This window comes from Chionomys nivalis, chromosome 16, assembly GCF_950005125.1.
Source record: "Chionomys nivalis chromosome 16, mChiNiv1.1, whole genome shotgun sequence".
NCBI lineage: Eukaryota > Metazoa > Chordata > Mammalia > Rodentia > Cricetidae > Chionomys > Chionomys nivalis.
The window spans coordinates 31,791,060-31,815,653 of record NC_080101.1 but is presented as its reverse complement, the minus strand read 5'-3'; the positions used below and the strand labels follow the sequence as shown (position 1 = coordinate 31,815,653).

Sequence of the window (24,594 nt, the reverse complement as noted above, 5' to 3'; positions counted from 1 at the left end):
TGCATAAAAATATATCTTGCAGACAGGAAATAATTGTCTAGATTTGAATGTTGTCATCCTTAAAACATTGTGCCTTCATCTAGCACTTTTAACTTTGTAACGGCAGTAGCCGCCAGCTGATAAAAGTGCTGCAAGAGCAGGATGTGTTTTGCTCGATGTTTAGTTCAGCCTGCAAAAACGCTGAGATCTATTTCTAGAATAAGGTTTTGCAGGGCTTGGGAAGGTGTATTGGAGAAGCATAAAGGGAAACAACGAGGGCTTTTATAATGATCATGATGTATTTCTTAAAGCCAAAAATAGAAGCCAGTAATAAACCTGTTCATGTAACCTTGGTAAGAAAAAAAAAAAAAACAACAACTCTGTTTAAGTATAAACAAAGATGGCCTGAGCTTCTCAGGGCCACTTGTGTGCAATTCTCTTAGTGGTCAGAGGTTTTCCTTTCACTGACGCCCCTTCCCCATCTCAGTACCTGAACAAGAGACAAGGTTGGACCCTGGCAAATAATATTCAACATCTCTATAAGAAGATGAAACTCAGAGATTTTGTCCGGAAGAGTCATCTCACTTTTTCCCAGTAATATCCATTACAAGTGTTAGCTTCCAAATAGAACACATCTTGCCTCACCCCCTTTGTGTGTACACACAGAAGTCTAATGGAAACATTTTCATTTCCAAAACCGTATCTGAAATCCTAATGAAGTAAATCATTGAACACTCATATTTTTGCCTCAGCATGTTACACAACAGCTAAAAGAACTTGTCTATTTCTACCTCAGATATAACAATCAATGGTTTCTTGGTAGGACACATGAGAATGAGGTTGAAGAATAAATATGGAGCTTTTCTCTCCCTGCCGGTGGACACCGGCCTCTGGAGGTCTCCGTGTCTTTCTCTGGAACTTGGTTCTGCATGCTGCTCAGTTTGCTCCAGGATGTTCACAGAGAAGAACAGAATCCCTGCACTGTGAAAGAAAGTTTGTGTGTTTTCTGTATGTAATGTTCACACGGTGCTCTTTTGAAAATATGCTTGTGATAAGACATGTATGTGATTGTGTGCATGAAGAGGAAATGTATATAACCAATACTGGATGAACAACATCAAGCTACACTAACATGCTAGGAACTCATAACACTGGTTATGTGAAGCTGGCATGGTAGAGAGAAATAAGCATGAAACTGGATTCTCAGGCTATTACAATGAAGTACATGGCATTTGGTTAAGTGTTTAATCATTTCTGACGTCTGTATAGAGATATTGATTAAGCAGTAGATTATAGAATCATCTTCTGTAAAACAGAAATCCATCACAATCCTCATCCATGCAGTTGCCAGAGTGTCTTGATTGTTATAAATCTTTCAAAAGACAGCTGTTTCTCACTATTAAAACTTGTTATGGGTCAAAGCAATGAAACGACATCAGAAAATTACAGTTTTAAAGAATGTCATTCAATATTGTAACTAGCTCAACTAGTTTCAGCCAGAGTATCTTTCTCAATCATGTTTCACTATGCCCTTTGAAACATGTTACCTTGTAGATCTGTAGACACAGATTCAATTTTTATGAAGAAAGGACTATTTTAATAGATATGTACTTAGTTTTCATCACTCACTCACTTGCATTTTAATTCTTACAGCTGTAGATAGTCTCCAAGGAAACTAACCTACTGTGCATGGCCACTTAGGGGTCAATGATAATGAGAACTGTATTTATTCTAGATAACCTGATTTTCATAAAACTGATCCATTAGCCATTCTACCATGCAGCTATATCTTCATGTTAAAGATAGACAAAGTTTTCATAATTGAATGAAAAATCCTAAATTTACAATAGAATATAGAAATCATTTAATCAAGGACACATATCTCTATTTATTCCTTCTACCACATTTCCATATAATAATGACTCCATTTCTGTTTGAGTAAGCCTAGTACCAGTATTGTTCTTCCTTCTACTAGGAGAAAAATTTTTCCTAGAAGCTTTAACTATTTGATTCTACATTTACCATTTATGGAAACATACGATAACTTTGGTGTTTCTTCCACTGAATAAAAAATTATTTTTTACAACAAAAATATAGGATTAGGTAAATAGTGCTCTAAGTATTTTTAAAATGCTGTCGTTAACTTCAAAATAAATTACGTATTATTTAGATGCACATGTTTGGACGCCTGTGTAATCAGTGTTCCAATATACTTCTGACACCAATGCATTGCAGATAGCCACAGTGTATCATCTATTGTCATCTAACCTGGAGGTAGAGGTCTTGGTGGCCAGCAGGATAAGCATATGAAGATAAAAAAAGATCAATTGTATCAAGTGTTCTAACTTGTTGCTCTTTCAAGATCTCAAAGTGAGTTAAGTATACTTATCTTACAGACCTAAATTAGGGACACAAATGGAGACAATTATAAAATATAACCTTCTACTGAGTAAGAATCTAGTAACTTTTCACGTGAAAGAACAAAGGTGAAAAAACAAAACACACAACATCATATTTTAGGGACATATAGTCTTTGCAGGCATGGTTTCATTATAGGCTACACATTTTGAAGCAGAAGAAATAACACACAAGTATCTCACAAACGCTAGATTGACTCTGTGTAATTTGTAATGTAGGTTGTTATTTTCTAGATCACAAATAAATGAAACACAGCCCCAACATTTTGTTTTAAAAGTGAGACATTTCTTTAACCATAAACTAATACAGTAATCATATGTATTAGAAAAATACAGTCTAGAATTAAAGTGTACACACACACACACACACAGAGAGAGAGAGAGAGAGAGAGAGAGAGAGAGAGAGAGAGAGAGAGATCATGGTGCAATACTTGTCATTAGACAATATTTTACCCTGAACAACTGAATTGTAAGAAGGTAGCACTATTTGATTCAATAAAAGATCATTTTGTTAATAGTCTATAGCATCATTTAGAGATAGGTTCTATAACAATTGTAGTTATATGCCATTGTTTTTAAAAAAAAATGCCAAGTAAAAAAAGTGGTCACATTTTCATCGCACATGGATTCTACCAAGGATTTCTTTTGCTTTGGTTTTAGTTGTTGTATAGGTTTGTCGGTGTGCTGGATATTTTTGTGTCAACTTGACACAGGTTAGAGTCATTTAGAGGGGGATACATCAAGTAAGAAAAAATCTCTCCCTAAAATCAGGTGGTAGAGTATTTTCTTAATTGGTGATTGATGTAAAGACCTAGCCCATTGTGGGTGATGCTATCCCTGAGCTGATGGCACTGAGTTCTACAAGAAAGCAGGCGGGGCAATCTATGAGTACCAGATAAATAAGCAGCACTCCTCCACAGCCTCTGCATCAGCCCCCGCCTTCAGGTTGTTGACCTATTTGCTTTCCTGTCCTGACTTCCTTTGATGATGAACAGCCACGGGGAAGTGTAAGCTTCTTCTCTCTAAGATGCTTTGGTCACGGTGTTTCGTCACAGCAATGCAACCCTATTTAAGACAGTTGGGGAGCCTCTTTTAGACATGGTCTTGAATTCCCTATTTTAGCCAAGGTTAACCTTGACCTAAAGATCTTCCAGTATTTCCCTGGAGGGAAGTGACGAATGGCTTGTGACAACAGAGTTGGGTAGATTTTTCAAACTCTTCACATGGAATTTTTCTTCACTGTTCGCAGTGAATCATTTTACTAGGGAATCAGTACATATTATTTCAGTAATCAAATAATTTTAATAAACTGATAAAATTTAAAGTATATATGCCTCCATGGCTATAAAAAGATAATTTAATTGAACTTTTACAAAGGACAGGTGTTTTTAATAATGCTTTTAATTCTGAAGTAATTTTATAAAGAGGATTGATTCAGAGTAAATTAATTTATGTCTATGTAGATCAACAGATCTATATCAAAACAATCAACATTTTTAGCTTCAAAGCAGATGGTTAATAACTATAACAATAAAATGTATCAGGTTTTTTTCTTTCTTTCTTTTTTTTTTTTTTTTTTTTGATTTTTCGAGACAGGGTTTCTCCGTAGCTTTTGGTTCCTGTCCTGGAACTAGCTCTTGTAGACCAAGCTGGCCTCAAACTCACAGAGATCTGCCTGCCTCTGCCTCCCGAGTGCTGGGATTAAAGGTGTGCGCCACCACCGCCCGGCCTCAGGTTTTTTTTTCAGTGTGCTAGCCAGAGTTTTAATTAACTTCCATTAACTATCTCACTTAGGCCTTATAGCATCTTGATGAACGTACTGTCATTCTCTCCAACTTCAATGAGGAAACTGGAATATACGAAGTTCCCTGCCTTCTGCAGAGTCACATAACTACCTAATAGATTACAAATGTGGAAGTAAGCCTGGGGTCAGGTTCACCTTCACCATTTCATCAGTATTTTCTGTCTTGAAACAACAGTGTTAACTCATAGCCGAGTCTCATCATTTTTCAATGCAACATCCAAAAGGTAAAGAATAGTTAACTGTGCACCATGCTCAAGATGCACCCATCTACAATCAATCTTCCCACAGTTCTAGCTGAGAGATGATTTAATAAAGCAGGTCAGGATCCAAAGACGTATCTTCTAGGTTTTACTGACAGGAAAGGGGGCTAGTTGGACCCCTGGAAGATGTCATATGGACCTCAGGCAGAAATTGCAAACTCTCATTTCCTGTTTCTTCTTTTATAAAATGAAGATGGTGATGGTGGCAACAGTAGTACTCATATTGCAATACTAATGTAAGAGCCTTGTGTGTGGCCCATGGAGATCTGTCTATCAGTGTATCAGAGAAAACCCTCTCCGGGTTAACAATAAGTTATCACAGTTCGGCCGCTTTATGTGACACCTCAGTGCACGCCTGTATGAGTCTAGGAAACCTTTTTATTCATTCAGAAGGACATTATTTAGGCTGATCTACTTGTTTTGTAAAGGTTGAATCCAATTGCTGTTTAGGGGAATCTGTGTGGGTCTGTTCGTTCTCATTAGCCCATGTCAAGGCTTGCTAATTCCAGATTGTTTTGAGACACCAGGGACTCCAAGGAGATTCACGGAATGCAAATTTTCTTGTGCTAGATGCCCTTGAAAATCAGCACTTTTGCTTCCTGGTCCTCTGCCTAGCCTAAAAGCGCTTATAAAGGAACCACTAAAACACTTACCAGGTAGCCTTTGCATGGTTGGTCACGGTGCTCACCAACTCAACCAACTGTGGAGGATAGGCAGACGGAGGGACTGAGAATGTTTCCTTTAATATACAAATTCCTGTCATTTTTGAGAGCTAGTCAAAGCTGTTTTGGTCATGTTAATCTTAAAGGATCTTGTAAATAACCACTCAGATGATACCACAGCCTCCAATAAAACTTCCTTATGGATAGAAGGGTTTCTGCAGCAAATTGCTAACCATTTTCTTAACTTCCAAATACAATACCAAGATTGCTAGTTCCAGAGTAACAGACTCTCCTCCACACATATACGTGCTCTAGCCCTGCCCATTATCTCATAAGAGTACATGAGACAAATTGACTTCTTAACACTATAAAGCAGAAGTGCATTTTTTCATGTGATCATTTTGGTGGCAGAATTCAGGTTTGCTTATGGAACATGCTACAAAATTAATGTTTAGAAGGCAAAAGGGAGTTTCCATAAATTTTGGAATCCTTAAAGAAATAAGGCGCATGCATGCACGAGATGTATAGCTAGGAATTGAAGATGTTGAGTCATTTAGAATTCACAGCAGAGGCTGACTGGGTAAGGCACAGCACTTAGATTGACCATGGTTGTTTGAGTTTGCAGGCATGCTTCCACATTTGAAACAGTCACATGAGGGGTTAGAGAGATGGCTAAGTGGTTTGGACCACTGGTTGTGCTTGCAGCAGACAGGGGCTTGATTCTCAGAACCCTCATGGTGGCTCACAACATTCTGTAACTTGAGTTCCAGGGGATCCAATGCCCTCTTCTGGACTCTGTGGGCACTGCACACTAGTGGTGTACATACACACATGCAGGCAAACACCCATACATACAAATAAAAAAGAAAAAGAAACAATTCTATTAAAGACACAAGCCTGCACAAATTAGTGTACTGCATTAGTTGAGTCTGGGACCTGAGGCAGGAAGTTAAGGTAAGTGACTATAAGTGGATGTGGATTTTGATTCTATTCCTTGGTCCTATTGTAGATTGGTTACTTATTCTTCAGGGGCTTCTGACAGATCTCCAACAAAGCATATACATAAAAAATTTCCTCCCTGTGTTTCAGTAGGAGAAGTTTACAACTGTGCTTTCTACCACTATGGTTTTGCAACTAGAGTTGTAAACTACTTAGCACAATGACCAGAAAATGATAGTTCACAAAATGTTGGTCTTCGGTGAAGCCAACAAATACCACACAAGATGTATTCTGTTGACTATGTATACTTGCTAGGTACTACAAGTATTTGCTCAAAAGAGAGTAAAAATGAAACAAAATCTCATTTTCAGACATAGTAGCATTATTTTCTCAGCCTGGTAGCCTGAGAAAGAACTCAATTTTGCACGTTTACCCTGCATTTGGGTTTTGGTAGTGGTGGTAGGGAAATAAAAGAATAGTTGATGACCTTAGAAATAAGCAACCATTAATCTCATCCCTGCAAAGTATGTCCTCTGTAATGACCTTTACAACTTACAAAATTAAACAGAAACAAAGGACTCCTTTCCATTCCATAACTGAGGGGTGCAGAGGACAGTATTGCACCAACAGTGTTTTAAACTTCTCTGCCAAGCATCTCTGATGGGTCCTAACTTTTCCTGTCATTCCATTCTGCTGTATTTTTTTTAAATGCTGAATGCCCCAATAAAGAATGATGAGGTGACAAGGTTTGACTTGCTTACTCTGTCTGGAAGAATCAAATGTTACAACTATGTAGTCTTGATTTTCACATATTGTTTTTTAAGATATTTTAAATATATTTTTTATAATTTTATTGTTGGGTCTTTTTCCTTTTGTAAAAGGCCTCTTTTCTCATTATTGTCTATTATCTTCCTCTTCTGCCACCAAATTCCTCTTCTCAAGTCCTCCCGCACTCCTCTCTCTCTCTCTCTCTCTCTCTCTCTGTGTGTGTGTGTGTGTGTGTGTTACTGCATTTAATTAGGGTAGCATGCTGAAGCATGGGTGAGGGATTAGTTTGACTGGGAGCAAAACACATATAATTACATCAGAATGCTTTTTGCTAGAATGTGAAACTAGAATATAATTAAGCTAATATATTTTCTTACTTCAGATACTACTGTATTTTTTACAGAAAACTTTATAATGTAGATAGAGTAGATCATGCATTTATGTATTTTTCAAACTTCAGAAGACAAAGAAACTGAATCTAGAGAGCTTGAGCGATTCCCTAAGGCTGTAGATTGGATCTACTTTAGAGACTGTACTCATTTCTATTTCTTCCCTGATGGATCTCATAGGATGCTTGATTTCCCAAACGGGGAAGAGTGTTGTTGAGTTTGGGTATGATAGGCAAGTAGGACCGGCTAAGGAAAGAGATTCCACAGAATAAGAATATATAGGGCAAGCCAAGGGAATAAATAATTTGAGAAAAATCTCCAGAGAACCTGAATGTCAGATTTGGAGTAACATTAGTCTGGACTGGTGGTTATGGGAAAGCATGAGAGAAACACTGTCAGTCCCCTCAATACTTCTGGAGGCTTAAGTAATGATTGCATTGCTTTGCCTCAGAAAGAGTTGAATAAATCTAGACATTAAACACAGGTAAAATTATATAATTATAGGTGAGCAATAAGAAAGACCAAGAAATAGAACAGCAGAAGTTAGCCTGTTGGAAAAGTGACTTGTCTTTAAACTCTACTCTGATGTTATAATTAAGGTAAAAGCAAGTCTTTGGAAAAGGTTGTATTCTGACAAAATTAATTTGGTTCTAGTATTTCTAGCATTGGAGCAAAAGAAAAGTTGTCTGCAGCATTTTCATTTTCCGAATATGAGCTCCAGGGAACTGTTTATGACCACGGTCAGAGTGTTGAATTTTGTATCTCCCTTCACATGTCTTGTTCTAAGCCAGTATAATTATGTGGTGACGGTAATAACCCCAATTGAGTCTCCACGACAGGTCAAGCATAGTAACCAGATTACCCTCCTTAATATTCATGAAACCCTTAGGATGCACCCCTCATTTTATGCATGAGGAAACTTAAGTTCAGTAATTTTAAGCAACTTGTCCAAAGGCACACACAATAATAGAAGAACTGGGACTCCAATCCAGATCGCTTATCCCCACAGCTTCCATTCCGTTCCACTGACTCTCAGCCCAGAAGTAAGTAAAATAATCATATACTACAGAAGCAGCAGTCTTGTTGGACCAAAAAAAAAAAAAAGGGTTGGAGAAAAAGTGCGAAGAAACAGAAGAAACATCAGAACTGCCGTGGAAGTGGCAGACCAGCCCTCTCCTGGTATGTGATTCCAATTGCATTGGCTTACTTTCTCAGGTTTCTGTTTTCTATTTGGTGGGACTCCCTGAAGTAGACAAGGATTTTTGTCTGGCTTTGAATCAAATGAACATATTTAAGTAATTTAAGATATAATAAAGAACATGTGACTAAAATATTTGAGATGATATTTAATACCTAGTAAGGTAATAATTTCTGCAACTTTTGTAAGCTCAGATTCCTCTCCTAGAAAGCATTTAAAATTCCAAAATATCTTCTAAGGCTGAAAATGTGTTCACTGTTACATGATATGTACTTGAAATTCTTAGCTATAAACTTTCATGGACATTAATGCCTTAATCTGTGCTTCTTACATAGAAGATTGATTTAGCAACAATGCTTTTTTAAGTTGCACATACTGGTAGATTTTATAATCTTGTATTATATATACTAGATTAATATATATTACATATATAATGAGATAGGTTTTGTAAGTTACTTAGCATGATGGCTGGCATATAGTAGAGGCTCAAGAAATATTTCTCTCCTGGTCTCAGATCCCTTTATACTGTGTAACCTCTCTTTACTTTGGCTTCTAAACCATGCTAACTTGTCTTCTTTGTTGACTTGGCACCAAATAGGAGATGGTTCTGAAGTTACATTTTCAGTAATCAAAGCTTACACATGGACATGTCTATTGTAATTATATTCATTATGCAGAAAATGTGAGGCATCTTTTTATTTGCTCTTTGGGAAGCTGACTGTGATTCCCAGGGGTCATAAAGATTACCAAGAAAAACATCACTCTGATTTATTTCCTTTATATCTTAAAATGCTCATAAATCTAAACTCTGTGGGAGATCATCCTATTAAGCGAGTTCTTGAATGTAGAATATCGGCAGATAAAATTTTGAGGTGTTTTGTTTGAGTAGACATAACAACCTGTTCTAGGAGTGAGAAAGACGTATTTCAAGAAATTGACAGAAGATGATTTTTCATTCTGTTTTTATAAATGTCTGGTTTTGTTTCAGGTGTTTTGTCTGGTCTGAGCTCTACCTAGTGATGCTTGCTTTATTTTTTTTTCTCTATGTTGCTTTCCAACTGTGATGCCAGGTAAGATGAATGCCACAGTCAAAGTGGCCTCATACTGCTAAAACTGACATCAAGCACTTCTGGTGGTCACCGGGAAACAGTATGGCTTTGTTTTGTGTTTAATGTCTAAGATGTGGTGTCTGCTGAGGTACCTGCCATTTGATGCAGCCTTACAATCTTCCTCTTTATTACCTGTCTGGCAACATCATCACACTGACTTCTTGGTTTAAATCTTGTTCACTCCCGTAATATAAAAAGACAAGAGAATGTCCCTGAAGATATAAACTTAGTCTCATACTGTAAACGAATTTTTTTCAATATGCTTTTTCTTGAAACAAAAATTCTTTTATTTCAACAGAAAAGGAGATTATTTCTTTGCCTCTTAAGGAATACGAGTTTTAATTGTCCAGATGTGCAAGATGTCTACAGAATAATCCTTGCAATTCTTGCTTGAAAAGGAAAACAATAAAATAAACATTCTCCTTGATTTATGTATTTTGTTCATTCAAATAGCATCTATTGGGGTCCTGCTATAAGCCACAAAGTGCTATTTACTGTCAGTACCAAAACGAGTGGATAGTTTTATCTGAGAAACAAGTAGAAAAGGTAAGCTCACGGCAACACAATTATATTACAACCTGTTAAGTGCTTTGCTAGGAGTGTAAATGACGTCGTGGACTACAAAGCATTCTAGTCTGGGAATCTAACACATGGGAGTGTTAGGTGGCTTCCCAGAATGGGGAGAGAAACCTGAATAGCCTCAGTAAGTGAGTGTCAAGAAGCAGAAAATGGCAAGGGAATGCATAGTGAGAGAGAATGTGGAATTGAGTGTGGTTAAAGCAAAGAGATCTTGGTCTAAGTTAGAACTGTCACTTGAGTGAGATTGGGAAAATTGTCTGTGAATTGCAAAAGGCAATTGCTGCATCCCCTCACGTAAGGGCTTGAAACCACGTTTCTATTCTATTAAAAAGGCCTCCTGGGCTGTGTGCGTGTGTGTGCATGAGTGAGTGTATGTGTGTGTGTATGGAGGTAGCAGGTGAGGAGAAAGAGGTCAGTACAAAAGGGATAAAGGCAAAGCAGAAGACAGGGAGATGTCATGGCCACAGGAAATGGGGGTGGTTTGGAGTTGGTCTCTGTACCAGTGTGGTGGCTGTCCTTTCATTTCTGAGTTAAAGATTAAGGACAAAAGCAGCAAGGTTTGGCAAGGTTCAAAGGAAATTCCCACCTGAGCTTCTCTTTCCTTGTCCTTTGTGTGTGTGTGTGTGTGTGTGTGTGTGTTTCCCCTATTAAAATGGATCCGGTTTGAGACAAGTTCAGAGGGTTTTTTAAAGGAGAAAAAGGAAACAATGGGGCAAGAGTGTGTGTAAGAGAGGGTCTCATGGGCGAGACGAGGAAAGTCCTATGTTTATGGTGAAATGAACCCTCCTCTAGTACCTTCCTCAGAGACCAGTTCTGCTTTTAAAGTGGGCGGCCCTTTATTCTCAGTGCTCCTGTTTCCCTGTACCAGCATGTTAAATGTAGGGCAGGGTTTGGTTCAGATTCTCTAATTCTCCTTTCCCCACTTTCTTTAGTGCTTACACTTTCCATGCTTATGTATACATCTTGCCTTTTAAACACAGCATTTGTCCCAGAGGATATGACACAGTGCTTGCCTTTCCAACTGTGTCCACATCACCTCCACATTTCTCCTTGATCTGTGGCCTTCTGCTGGTGCTCCAGGGTCTCTATGGAGGAGCACTCCCTAGTCCCCTGTGCCCTTGGACAGCCTCCCTTTTCTTCCTGTGGTGCTAGAGATGACTCCTTGAACTTTTGCCTTCTTGTATTTATCGTTTGGATCCCCAGTCCAAATTGCACTTCTCCTCAACAAGACATTGTCAGATATTTAAACTGCTAGCATATTTCCTAGTGTCTTCAAAAGGGAAATGAAAATCAATGTGGAGGAATTTGCTGCTTTGTATAAGATATTTGGTATCATTCACCTGCATTTGCTTCCTTATAAGGAAAAGAAAATCCAGCAAATATGCACATGAACCAACAAAACAACAGTAAAAGAAGCAATTTTCCTATGGGAAATGGGAAAGACAGCAGGAAAATTATAATTTTATATTAAATACACTTAAATCTAGCTTATATTTTCATTAAGATAATATGAATGTATCATTTAAAAAGTCAGATAATGTCAAAATAACAGTAATAATAAAGTAGCAACAATGCATAATAATAGCTTCCACATCCCCTTTGTCAAGGCATAAATGAAGTGTGAGCATCTTCCCCACAAAGGCTCACAGTGATGCAAGCTTGGTCTACATTGCAGCACTGTTGGGACATGACAGAATTATGGTAGGCGAGGACCACTGAGAGCTGCTCTGGGCACTGACAGTGATGTTTGTTCTAAGGTCCTCTGGGATACCAGCTTCTCTTTCTTTGTTCTAAGGTGTAGACTGCTCCATACATGTGTGTACTCCTGCCACAGCAAGCTGTCACCTGCTTCCCTCAGCGGAGGCCAAGGCAAATTGAGATCCCTGCCCTCAGTCATTGAACTTCCAGGTTGCTCAGTGAAAGAAACCTCTTTTCTCCATTATATTAATTGTCTGATATTTTGTTATAGTGATGAGCTGTCACTCCCCTCTCACTCCCCTGCAGTTGTTTATTTTGATAATATTCTTTAAATTGCAGGAACAAATCATCATTATCATCAATTTATAAAACTGAAAGTAAAATTCAGCTACCTCAATTATACAACCACACAAAAAGGAATGGTTATTATAACTTTAGTTAAATTTAATCATTTTCACTGTACCATGACTCTAGGAATATTTCGAGCTATAACCAGTGTGATGCTTCATAAATATATTTCCATTTTTTTGTCTTCCATAGCATCAATAATTGCCTTGATTCATAGCCTGCATGAGATTCATGACTCTACCAAACTCCTAGCCTGAATTCTCCCACAGAATTGCAAATTTCCTCTTAGTCTGTAGGCATGCACAGCTCAAGGTCTGTGGTCTGCTGCTGTTGTGTTTAGGTTTGCTACTCACCTCCCAGAGCATCTACCTCAGTCAGTACTTTGTATGGACTGTTTCTGGAAAGCACACTGGTAGCAGGGAACATATTTCTCTGGCAATCAGGGATGTTCTGTGCTTCTATATATATAGGGATATTGGAAGACATTTCTTGGGTAGTATTTCCTTGTATCTCTTGGTGGAACGTGTCATGTTTTCAGACTATTGAATTGTCACCTCCATAATTGATGCTGAGGAATCGCAGTGTGTCTGGCACACTCCTTTCTCTTTCTTCTTTCTCCGGCTGCATAGAGGACATTCTCTGTCTATTTTGTTCTGAAGTTTTATGATGACACATTTTCCTCATTTGTTGGTGGAGAACACTGGCCCTTGAAGCCTGGAAATTCTATCTAGATTCTAGAAGTCAGTTTGTATTTCTTACTAGTTATCATTGCCCTCTACTCAACTGCTCAACTGGTCTGACTGCAGTGCTGGGGCTTCAGGATCATTGTCTTTGCTGAAGATTTCTCCGTTCTCTCTTAATCATTGTCTCCTTCTTCTCCACCCTCTGGGTGGTCTGCCTACATACACTTCCAAGATGCACCATTTTCTTATTCTTTACATATTTTATATTTTAATTTTGAGAGCTTTAAACTTTTTCTTTGTTTTCTTTATAGTATCTTATTTTATTTTGGAGAATAGGATGCCTCCTAATTTGAGGGCATTACATTTTTTCTAATTCTTTCTTCCCAGGTTGTCCTTTTCTCTTTGTATCGTTTTCCCTCTTTCGTGGAAATAGTTCCCTCTTTTTGATTTAGAAGACCCAAAAAGCTACTGGTCCATGAGTGGGATCTACCAATTAATAAACTCACTACAGTTCACAAACAAAACAAATCAAAGCAAAACAAGCACACCGAGATGTAATTTACTGGAAGAAATGAATGTGTCTGTGTCTGAGTATCTCTCTGTGTGTGTATGTTTCTGTGTCTGTGTGTGTTTCTGTGTGTGTTTCTCTGTCTCTCTGTTTGTGCCTGTGTCTGCATTTATTTTTCTTCTGGGTTCAGAGTCTCCAGAAAAAGAGTCTTCCATTTTGCTAATTCGGATACTTAAGACTAGCTGTCACAGTTCTGAAAGCCAAGTTGAAGAGGTATGTTAAGACCTAATTTTTCAATAACAGTACTGGACTCATTAATTCATAGTCTGTGGGGAATCAAAGAAGCCCTGAGTCAAAGTGTAAGGATCAGATGATGTCCTGACTGAATGCATATTATTACAAGGGACCAGTTCCTCAGCCTCACAGACATTCTCAAAGCTTTCTTCAGTTCAGCTCAGGTAACTGGTGAATCTTGGAGTATGCAGAAAGCAGCAGTCTCTCTGTTCAGCTGTACACAACCTGAGACTGATGCAATGCAGAGACCTTCCACAAAGACTGGCTAACCCCTCCCTCTCGTGTCATGCATTATAATTGTTGAAGTTCTAGGTTGCTCTGCATCTGGTGTTGCTCCATCAGGGCAAACACGGCTCATCTGGCCCCAGCTTTTCTATAGATGTGCCCATATGTATTTCTGTCATTTCTTCTGTCAAATCAGCTTACCAGGATCAAGACACGTTGAATTCAACATTAACCTTTATCTCACAAGTCTCAGAGAAATTGGCGAAGGGCTTTGAATCGGATTTGCTGTGTGAGAACGAAGATGTGGGGGTCTAACTGCTCCACTTATAGACTTTCAGCTTCTATTATCAATGGTCAGCTACTTTTACAATCCTTGCCTTCAATATGTCTGATCCCCAAGCTATTTAAAGGTTCAGCAATTCAAATACTTACTATTTTTAGGCACGTTTCTGCTGAAACTATCTACTCTGTGGGGATAAGTGACCCTTCTGAATCCATTTTCCATTTTTAAGTTATCGTTTGATGTTAGGTCTAATTTCACCCAGTTCCTGCACTCTTCTTGGTGTATGTGGCTACTCAATTCCTAATTCTAATTTTATTTAAGTTTTAGAGAAAGTGGATACAGAGGCTATGTTAACTGTAAGTGAATTCATCGCCCCATCTTTTATTCATGTAGCCTCTAGGTAGCTCCTACAAGGCCATCACCATTCTTATTTCTGTTACAAAATCTACATGACTACATAACGGAGAGACGATTTTACCTTCACACAAATGTAGCATTCCCACAATCTGCTTTTCTCTCCTTTTCTCACAGGAAAACCAGAGATATACGACAAGATAAAGTCAGAGAGGATGGAGAGAAAAAAAGGAAAGGTTTAGGCAAAGAGACAAGGTTCAACTATATAATCTGTTCTAAAAAGTAGAGAAAAGACAAATGGCAACAACTAAGAATTAAGAAACACTTATGTTTGGATGAAGATTCAAAACATTTGCAGTGTGAAAAATTTCAAATGTTATAAAAGAGATTTATGAAGAACTTGCTTTGAGTTACCAATTCGACCATCTTTTTAATGATTTTTGAAGTCTTCAAGTCAATATTAACGTTCTCTTTAATTCATAGTCATACATAATTTGCTTCCTTGAATGACGTTCTGTATATTTTGTAGAACAAAAGAGGTTATTTATAGTCTTCTAAATTGATGATGTTCAAATCTAAACACAATCCTGTCAGTGTGAAAGTTTTAAACATTTTATCATGGAAAGAAGAGCCACACTCTCTTTTAAAGATGCAGGAAAGACCCAAGGAAATTAGATTTAGATTTTGTGGGTCTAGATTTTGTTATGTGAAGACAAAGACAGATTCAAATTAAGATAGTTGAGGTAAATTTTATGTCTAAAAATCAGTGATTTATAATAATAGAAAATTAGTTTTCCTATTTTAAAACATTTTTTCTGCATTTTTTAAAAAATGTCCATTCATTTAGTGTTCATCCTTTGAGCCATATGGTTATCTCCCAAACACACATGCTTCCAATGGGCATTTTCTTTTCTCAGCAGATGCCCAATAGTTTAGATGTCATGTAATTGATGTTATAAGTCAAATCATGGTTTTGTTTGGCAAGCCAACTGCAGTATCACTGAGCTACACAGCCGCCCAAATCAACATTTGTATAGAATTCATTTGGACTCCCTCTTCCTCACATAAATCCTAAAATGCAGATGTGTAAAACAAAAAGGCAAATCTAGTTTTCTTTGGTTGCTTTCTGATCACCTTCAGAGATCCCTGCCCCACCCCTGCTGCCACTGATCATCTACAGTGAATTAATAAAGTTGAGTAGGCTAAAGACAGAGATGTTCAGTGTTCTTGACCAGGTTTAGGGCCATAATGAAACTATCCAACATTTGTTCAAATGTGGTAAAAACAGAGAAAAATAACAGCCATCAACTCTACCATCAGATAAGTCAAAGTCAGAAAAGAGAAAAACAATGGCTCAAGAGATGCTTCTGAATGGAGAGAATTTCAGGCAAGCAGTTGCCATGGAGTCTGGAGTTTGAGAAGATTTTCATTTCCTAATGCCTTCTCTTGTTTACTTTCTGGTCTGGATATTCCACTATAAGTAGGTTGTTGAGCTATATGATAGCTGTCCTATTTATCCATTGTCTGTTCTGTAATTTAGAATCTCATAATTAGCTTCTGGGGGCCTAGGTGTTGCCTCTTGAAGACAAATACAGACTTATATCAAGAGAGTTTAGGTAAATTTTATGCGCAAAAATCAATGGTTTCCTTTGAGAAGAAGAGTGTGACACTTTATGTGTCTAAGAGAGCCAATAACAATATCTGTATATATATAAATATTTGAGAGACTTTATACACTTAGAAAATACATCAGGCAGCCTCAACATTTGGGACTCTTCAAATGTTCAAGCGTCCTGGTGGTGATTCGGAAGCTCTCTAGCATCCCGCCCCTTTCAATTTCTTTCTTACAATTTGAAGGATCAGAGTCAATCATTTCAACTCAATGATGTTTAAATTATCATTAGAGAAATGATGTCTGAGAACATTTAGTTTATCCTAAGAAATTACTATCATCTTCGTTGTTAGTAAAAACAAATAAATATTTTTGCACAGTTTCAGAGGCTAGGAATTCCAAGATTATGGGGTAGGCTGTCATGGTGTATGGTAAGGGCTTGCTGAATCCTAAACAAGATCTGCTGTGTTCACACATCGTATGGAACCTATTTCTGCCTTGTCTTCCCAAAGTGTTCCAACTTCTACTACCTTACCTTGAAGAGCTGGACTTGGAGAGCTGGACATATGGAGTGGGGTATACACCATCAGATGAAATAACGATTAGTGTACAGTTATGCTACACTTCCATAAGATGTGCTTATATATAATTCTTAATTTCCCAAGTGCCCAGTACTATCTTCTTTCACTTAAATTATTTAACCTGCCGCGCACCACGCCCCCCCATCTGCGCTCTATGTGCTATAATTCAGTTCACGAGCTTCGGGCAAGGGGCTGGAAACACACGCAGAGACAGACCAACACACGGACCTCCAATCATTGGTACAAAATCCCTTCTATAATAGCACCATGGAGGCTTAAATACCCTGTAGTCAATGGCCAACAGGTGAAAATCCCATCCTCTGATCCTCTAGGCAAAGCACAGGTTTAGTAACTCCAATTAGACGGTTTTAGCAGGGAAGAGCACCTGAAGGCCAGGACTCAATTTGTCCCAACATCAACCTTTAATGCTTTCGATTATAAGAGGTTATAGTATTATTTTTTCCCTTATCTAAAAGGGGTAGTCTCTCTACACAGAAAATCCAGTCTTGACGCATTTCTACGCCCCTGAGCAGTGTCTGTAGGTATGGAATGTATCTGGCAGCTCTTGAAGCTGGCCGATCTCCCTTCCCAAGCCAACGGTGGAGATTCACTTGCTTCCCTAAGGCAAACTGAACAATGGGGAACGTTTTCACTTAAATTCTCAGTTATGTTCATACTTTGAGGCCCCTTAGTAAAGGGCTTCTGGTCCATGGGCTTTTGATGTCTTTGACACATCTCTTCAGTCTCAACCAAGGGAGTATTGCTTTCCTAGCCTATGCTGGTATACATGAAAACAAGACGTACACAGATGCCTATATACCTCACAAAGAGGAATAGGTATTTATTTTTATTCCTTAATATTTACTCTCTTCTTGCGACCTCAGTCTTATTATTCCTTCATGCTTTGTTAGCTGGAGAAGAATGATTCTCAACATCTATTAGCGTTCATCTGTATTCTACCAATCTGCAGTCTCTTTGTTTCTTGTTAGTTCTCACAGTATCAAGAAAGAGGGATGTCACCACAGTCACAGTCATGCTGATTTCAGAGACTGAAAACCTGACACCAAGTTTCTTTCCTTCTGTTTTTCCTACACCTTGCTGTTACCTTTTCTTTCTTTAGCAAAAACAAAACTTTTATTTATTTCCTCCACTATAGTCACAGTTACCAAAGTTTTCTGTCAAGAAAGCAACGTACATGAAGCATCCATAATAAGGTATCACAAATGGATGGACAGTCCCGAGTTATGTCTATTTTCACATGGAAGAAATATATTATCACATAAGGAATGCATCTCTGGAGGTGAAAGAAGATAAAGTGGGGCCAGGAGAGAAGTTTCCTTTAGACAGTGAAGTTGCTGCTTGCCTGCAGTACAGTGTGAACGACAAATGTAATACAGCAACGTGATGAGTAGTGACTGTCACTCGTGCATTTTTTATGACCTAATGAAATGACTTGTAAATATATTGTCCCTCTTAATTTATGAGAACCTTTTATTATTTTCATTTCTCAACTGAGCAAATCATGGATTGCAGGTGTTAAACTGTTCAAAGACCGATAAATAGTACATCGGCAAATAGACTTCAAATCCAAGCACACTGTTTGGTATCCCAACTCTCTACTGCCTTGCAGCACTGCAATTAGATATATTGATGGCCGAAGTGATTGAGATATTTCTTTTATCAAATTAAATTGAATTAATAGACTGATATGGGAGTCCCTTCTTAATCCCGACAGTTCTTAGCGAACATACCTCTGATGGCAAGATTTCTACTAAATACTACAAGATGTTATGTGTGAAGGAGTATAAGGGAATCAAATGTAATAATGAGATCTATAAATGCTTTAATGTTTAGTCAAATAAAGTAATAGCAAAATTTCTTAATTAAAACAGCACTATATCTCTCCATTTAAAATTAGCATACAACTACTCTAGTATTAATCTCTACTCACCTTTGCTTAATAGACAGTTTTTAGTGTCTGACTCCCATAGAGATTGCGCAATCTACTGGCACCATACTTACATATAAATAAATATTTATGTTATGTTTATACATATTAGAATTTTATGGAAATAAGTTTGTATTGTCAAGTTGTAATTTATCCTGATATACAAACACAAATACACAATAGCCAAAAATAAGCCATAGATGGATATTAGATATGTATAAAATACTTCATTATTTTAAATAAAATTGTTATTATCATACAAAAGAGTTAAAATTATTTGAGAGTAGACATATGAACACAGATGAGCAATGTTGAAGACATCATACTTACCTGTCAGCTATAACAAATTAAATCAAGGATCCATGATAGTAGGTAAAGGTTCTTATTGAGTGATCAGGCAAGATTAGAAAAGGGAGGACCAATAAAGTTTGGATAGAAAGAATTACAGTGATGTAGTCCTGTATGCACTGTGCATTCAATGAATATCATTAATAAATACATATAAAAGATGGACAAATAAATACAACCGAGCAAGTGGAAAATATTGAATATTTCTATCGATACAATATTGCCAAATTTTTATTCAGCTAATATATTCAATTATAGTGCTATGCTTTGTTAAAATTTATGTTGTAATTTCTATACAGTAGTGGAGAAAATAAAAACATAGTATCCTCTGTTATCCATGAAGAGATGAAGGTATTTGGCTTTGCTACTTTCATACTTTGTTTTATATTGACATGTGCTCAGACATTATGGAAAGTACCAACCTTGAATGCTGCATTTTGCTTCTTTTACTTCATCTAGAAATGAAAAAGGAAAGAAAAATATTAAAGTTAGAGACAATTGAAGCCACAGACATATTAACAAAGGCCGTCTTTAAAATAATTTAGTAAAATTTCCCCATTTTACTTAGCACGAAAACGACATTTAGCGGTGGAGGGAAAACCCCTGATAAAACTTTCTACTCTAATGAGGGGCCTTTACTATTTTGGTAGTTTGCTTCTGTATAATGTCTTAGTGGCATAGCAATTATGGGAATGGTTAACAAAAATGACAAAACAAAACTTTATAAAAAGGAAAATTATACAGACAATGCTTAGTCAATTCATGTAAATGTGCCATCATGATACATTTTTCCATAAATCAGGGAAATATTATTTTTGAAGGACATTGCAATGAGCTCTGTTGAATGCTGATCAGAACCACAGACTTCCCATCTTCCTCTTCACTCCACTAGTAATATGGTCTCCCTTATGGATCAAGTGATTATTGTGTTGTTTGTAATAACTGTTCTACATTCCTTATGGAAATTAGAATTATGATGCTGAATATTCAAACTACAAGCCATGTTTCTCAGGGAAATTGTAATTAAAATAATGTAGCATTTCCCGAACTAATGGTTTCAAGTCGCTGTTCTCTTTGAGCAACAGGAAGTGAGAGGAAAAGACTGAAATCAAACACCCTTTTGGGATCTCAGACGTGTCTTTAGGCCAAGAAGAGATGCAGTTATTTGTAACGTGTCACTACCGGATTCACATGTGTCACACACACAGCACACATGCATTTCATAGGGAAATATCTAAATTACATAGGTTTCTTATTTAACTCACACAATCACCTTGTGTGTAAGTAGAATTCTGACTTTATAAATAAAAGACTTTACCCTTTTTTTCAACACCATGATCTGAAGGCTTACAGAGTGCCTGACACATTAATACACATAGCATCACCTTACTACTGTCCAAACTTAGTTTGTATATATGTGTAATAACTTATTTTGAATACAAATAATTTTGTGGACTAGATGTCAATACTTAAGCTTATCTTAATAGATATAAAAGTGAATTTCATTCTCATATTAAGCACATTAGTGCAGGAAATGCTTATAGAATGCACACACATTTTGGTAAAAAGAAGTAGATTTTTAAGCCGGGCGGTGGTGGTGCACGCCTTTAATCCCAGCACTCGGGAGGCAGAGGCAGGCGGATCTCTGGGAGTTCGAGGCCAGCCTGGTCTACAAGAGCTAGTTCCGGGACAGGCATCAAGGCTACAGAGAGACCCTGTCTCGAAAAACCAAAAAAAAAGAAAAAAAAAAAAAAAAGGAAGAAGTGGATTTTTAAAGTATACACAATAGAAACACAGACAATTAAATATTCAGATTATAACTCTTCAATGAAGCTACCAATCATAAGGTTCAAGGCCAGTTAACATGAGCCTCACTCAGCAGGACAGGCAGCATGTGGTTTTGACAGCAAGAAGAATGCAAGCCACAGACAGCCTCGTTATTAATCAGTACAGATCACACCTTCTATGCACAAATTCTTCATGGACAGTTGAAATCTCACAACTGCAATACAAGTGATATTTGTTTTAATTCAATAAATTAAGTTCATCAACTTTATTTGCTCAAATTTGCCAAGTTATCATGTGTTCTTTTATAGCTTGGCACATTGAGTAGATTTAATTAAAAAATAAAAACCAAATAACAACAGCAACCTACAGTAAAATTAAAAGGGAACTAAGACACAAAAGGAACGCCGGGCGATGGTGGCGCACGCTTTTAATCCCAGCACTCGGGAGGCAGAGGCAGGCGGATCTCTGTGAGTTCGAGACCAGCCTGGTCTACAGAGCTAGTTCCAGGACAGGCTCCAAAGCCACAGAGAAACCCTGTCTCGAAAAACCAAAAAAAAAAAAAAAAAAAAAAAAAAAAAAAAAAAAAAAAAAAAAAAAAGGAACACAAAATAAGAAATAAAAGAAAGAAGACTGGAATGCATAAATTAACTCTTGTTACTGTCTTACATCATGCACAACTTTAGAATGTCCAAGGTCTACTCATTTTTTCAGCTTTATTATATTTCAAATATCTTTTCAAGAAGTCCCATCTGTTTCCCACATCATTTATTTTTATCCTTTTAAGACATCTCCTCCATCCTCAGTAGCTCTCATCTGTTCCATGAGGACCATTTAATGATTTGCCCCAATTTCTCACACATGAGAAAGTAGATGAGCGATCCAATTTAACAGTCACAGGAAGCAGTATTGATCCTCAATTTTAGTAAGATCCTTCAGAACAACCAGCCAACCATTTGTCTGATTAGTATTTCAATTACTTTCAACTGAGAAAGAAAAATAACTACATTTGTCTAGACCCAAAACAAATTCCCTAAGACAGTTGGTGAGCCTGTTTTAGATAGGTCTTGAACTCCCTGTTTTAGCCAAAGTTGGCCTTGAACTACCAATCTCCCAGTATTGTCCTCTGGGGAGAGGTGATGGCTGATATGTGCCACCATGCCTGGCTGGCATTCGGCATTGTTTAGAACTATAGTCCTCATGTTTATGACATCAATACACAAAGGCACATATTGGCACTGAAGGCCAACGGAGTTTTTTAGGTGAACTGAGGTACAGCCGTGGCTAGATAATCATTTTATGTTCTCAGCTCAGTACATAGGGCATGAACCAGGAGATGCTACCCCGACTAAGTAAGAGGACAGTCTTCTAAAGATCTGATTGAGGGTGAAAGTGTAACTACATGTTGAAGCACTTGCCTATATGTGAGCGACCCTACGTTCAATCCCTACTCCTCCCAAACAATGGTACAGATGAAGTCTCTCACAATTGTGAGATACTACCGTAAGGATGTATTTAAATACTTAGAATCAATGATTCTTTCCCCCCTACAACTTTAAAGGATAGTCTATGTGGATCTGGGAACATAGGCAGAGAAATCTGGGTAGTCAATATACCATTATTCCTGTTGGCTAAGCAAGGAAATTGTTTTCCATTCCTACAAACTGGGCTCTGTGCCTGGAACTACCCTTGTTTGCAAAGGGGAATTATTTCCATGTGGGGACAGAATAGGAGGTTCATTCATCATAAGTTATTGCAGATTTCAAAGAACAATAGTAACTATTTGGATACCCATGGAAAACCACTGGGAATAGAGGCAGAAGCTGCTGAACCATCAAGGGCAAAAATGGGGTTATAGCCATAGAGAGTACAGGAGATGCCTGGCATTGAGGTAAGCCACCTGTGTTTTTTAAACTTTCCCAGCTTATTTTTAGTAAGCTATAGTAGAATACAGTAGCTGCTTGTATGTAATGGTGAGAAGGGTTTCAGACTTTTGGCTGGCGTAACTTCACAAGGTGAACCCCCACAGTCAGTGGAGATGCTGGCTAAACACAATGAATTCTAGCATGGACGGCAGAGGAAAGATGATAAGACAATGACAGGAATCAGCTGCAGTCTTGAGATAATCCCAGAGATAGAGACTGCTTCCTAGTAATCTTCTTCATGAGTAGACACAAGATGGGATCCCAGCTCTAAGAAGAGAAGTAAACACACCCCACTTCCCTAACGCCTATGTATCTCCAAGAGATGATTACTTGCAAAGGAAAAATTAGTTTTATCCTAGTGAGTCTCACCATAGAGCAGTAGATGTCTATCACAAAATGAACTCAATGGTATCTTTGAAGGCTCTTTGTCTCATAATGTTTACCAGGGCATTCTTTTTGTTGTTGTTGCTACTGCTGTTGTTTTATCCTTACAGGTCATTTGCAAATATAGTATTGCTTCCAGTTTTGTGGTTTTTATGGGAATCCTGGATGTGCTGATGTGTATCTCTCTTTGCTTCTGTATATGTTTCTTGTGCTTTTTCCTGGCTCCTTTTCTTCTCTTTCTTTTGTCTTATTCAGATTTGTTTTTGTTTTATCTTATGCTATTATTATTCAGTAGATACCTCTTTGTTTTCTAAGGGGAGACAAGGATGTGGCTGCACATGGAGGTGTGGTCAGGAGAACCTCAAGGGATCTTGGAAAGAAGAGATGTCACCAGAATATATTGTATATAAAAATATCTATTCTCAGTATGAGAAAAGTAAGAAGTCAAAAGGGAAAAAGAAAAAAAAATCTATTCTCAATGTGAGAAAAATAAGAATTCAAAAGAGATAAGAAAAAGATACTCTTACTCATTATGGTGGCCTCAGGAAAGATGGACTTCAGGAAAGGTGGCTTTCTAGGATTTGATCTAAGTTATTGTCACATACTACCAACAAATACAAAGCTGTAGATGCTGCAGGCTGTTGTTGTGCTTTTCCTTGAGACCAATACTCATGCCCTCAGCTGCCCCAGGGAGTGACTGATGGATGTTCAATTTTAATTTCTTCTCCCAGACTCTTTTTCCCTCTGCCAGAGGGAGTGAATCGTGACCGAGATTTTTCTCCTCCTAAAGACAGCTCCCATCAAACTACTCCTCCTTTGTTTGATTTGAGACACCTACATAGGTGCCTCATAGTGCATAGATCCTGTGTGCATAGTACAATAAACTGCCTGCAATGCTATTTCTACTTCAGAGATTGTTAGGGAAATTTATCTAAATCAAGATTACAGAATTCAGAAGACATAGATCTAAGAGTGGAACATGGCTGTGTGTGGCTCCAAAGACCATATCCTTCCCATTATAGCTGCCCATATCCATTTTAGAAAAGCTTAAACTAGTTTGCAATGCATTTTATCTATGCAGTAGGTATAAACAATGATGATATACTTAAGACTGTAAATAAAGAGGCATTATTCAAAGCTATGTAATACTGACAAGTATGTTGTTAGAAGATCAACCTAATTTATATATAACTATTAAATAAGAGGCATTTACTGAGATAAATTAGTAATTATATAACTATACTAATTTATAAGAGCTTATTAAAACATAGTGTATACATGAATTTGCACATGTAAGTATGCATGTATGACTATACATCTTACAAAATGTATCTCAATACTAATGGCAAGATTCTTATGACCAAAATTCCTAATTATGCGAGCCTGTCTTAAAAAGCCATACGATGACTTTTAGCAGCTTAATTTTCTGGCACAAAAAGATTCAAGACTTCTCTGTTCCAGAAACTTGGCAGATTAGTTATGGGACAAGGTCTTACATTTTATGCTACAAATGC

The 24,594-nt window shown here is 37.5% G+C and overlaps 1 protein-coding gene across 5 annotated transcripts in view; it reads right to left on the bottom strand.

The window, feature by feature from the left end:
- Lingo2 (leucine rich repeat and Ig domain containing 2) overlaps nucleotides 1-24,594 on the bottom strand; it is a 1,034,729-nt gene that overhangs the window by 355,512 nt on the left and 654,623 nt on the right. For all 5 annotated transcript variants that reach the window (XM_057791061.1, XM_057791059.1, XM_057791060.1 and 2 more), the window contains one exon: nucleotides 19,409-19,441. The gene's annotated coding sequence lies outside the window, so the exon portion shown is untranslated. The remainder of the gene's footprint in view (nucleotides 1-19,408; nucleotides 19,442-24,594) is intronic.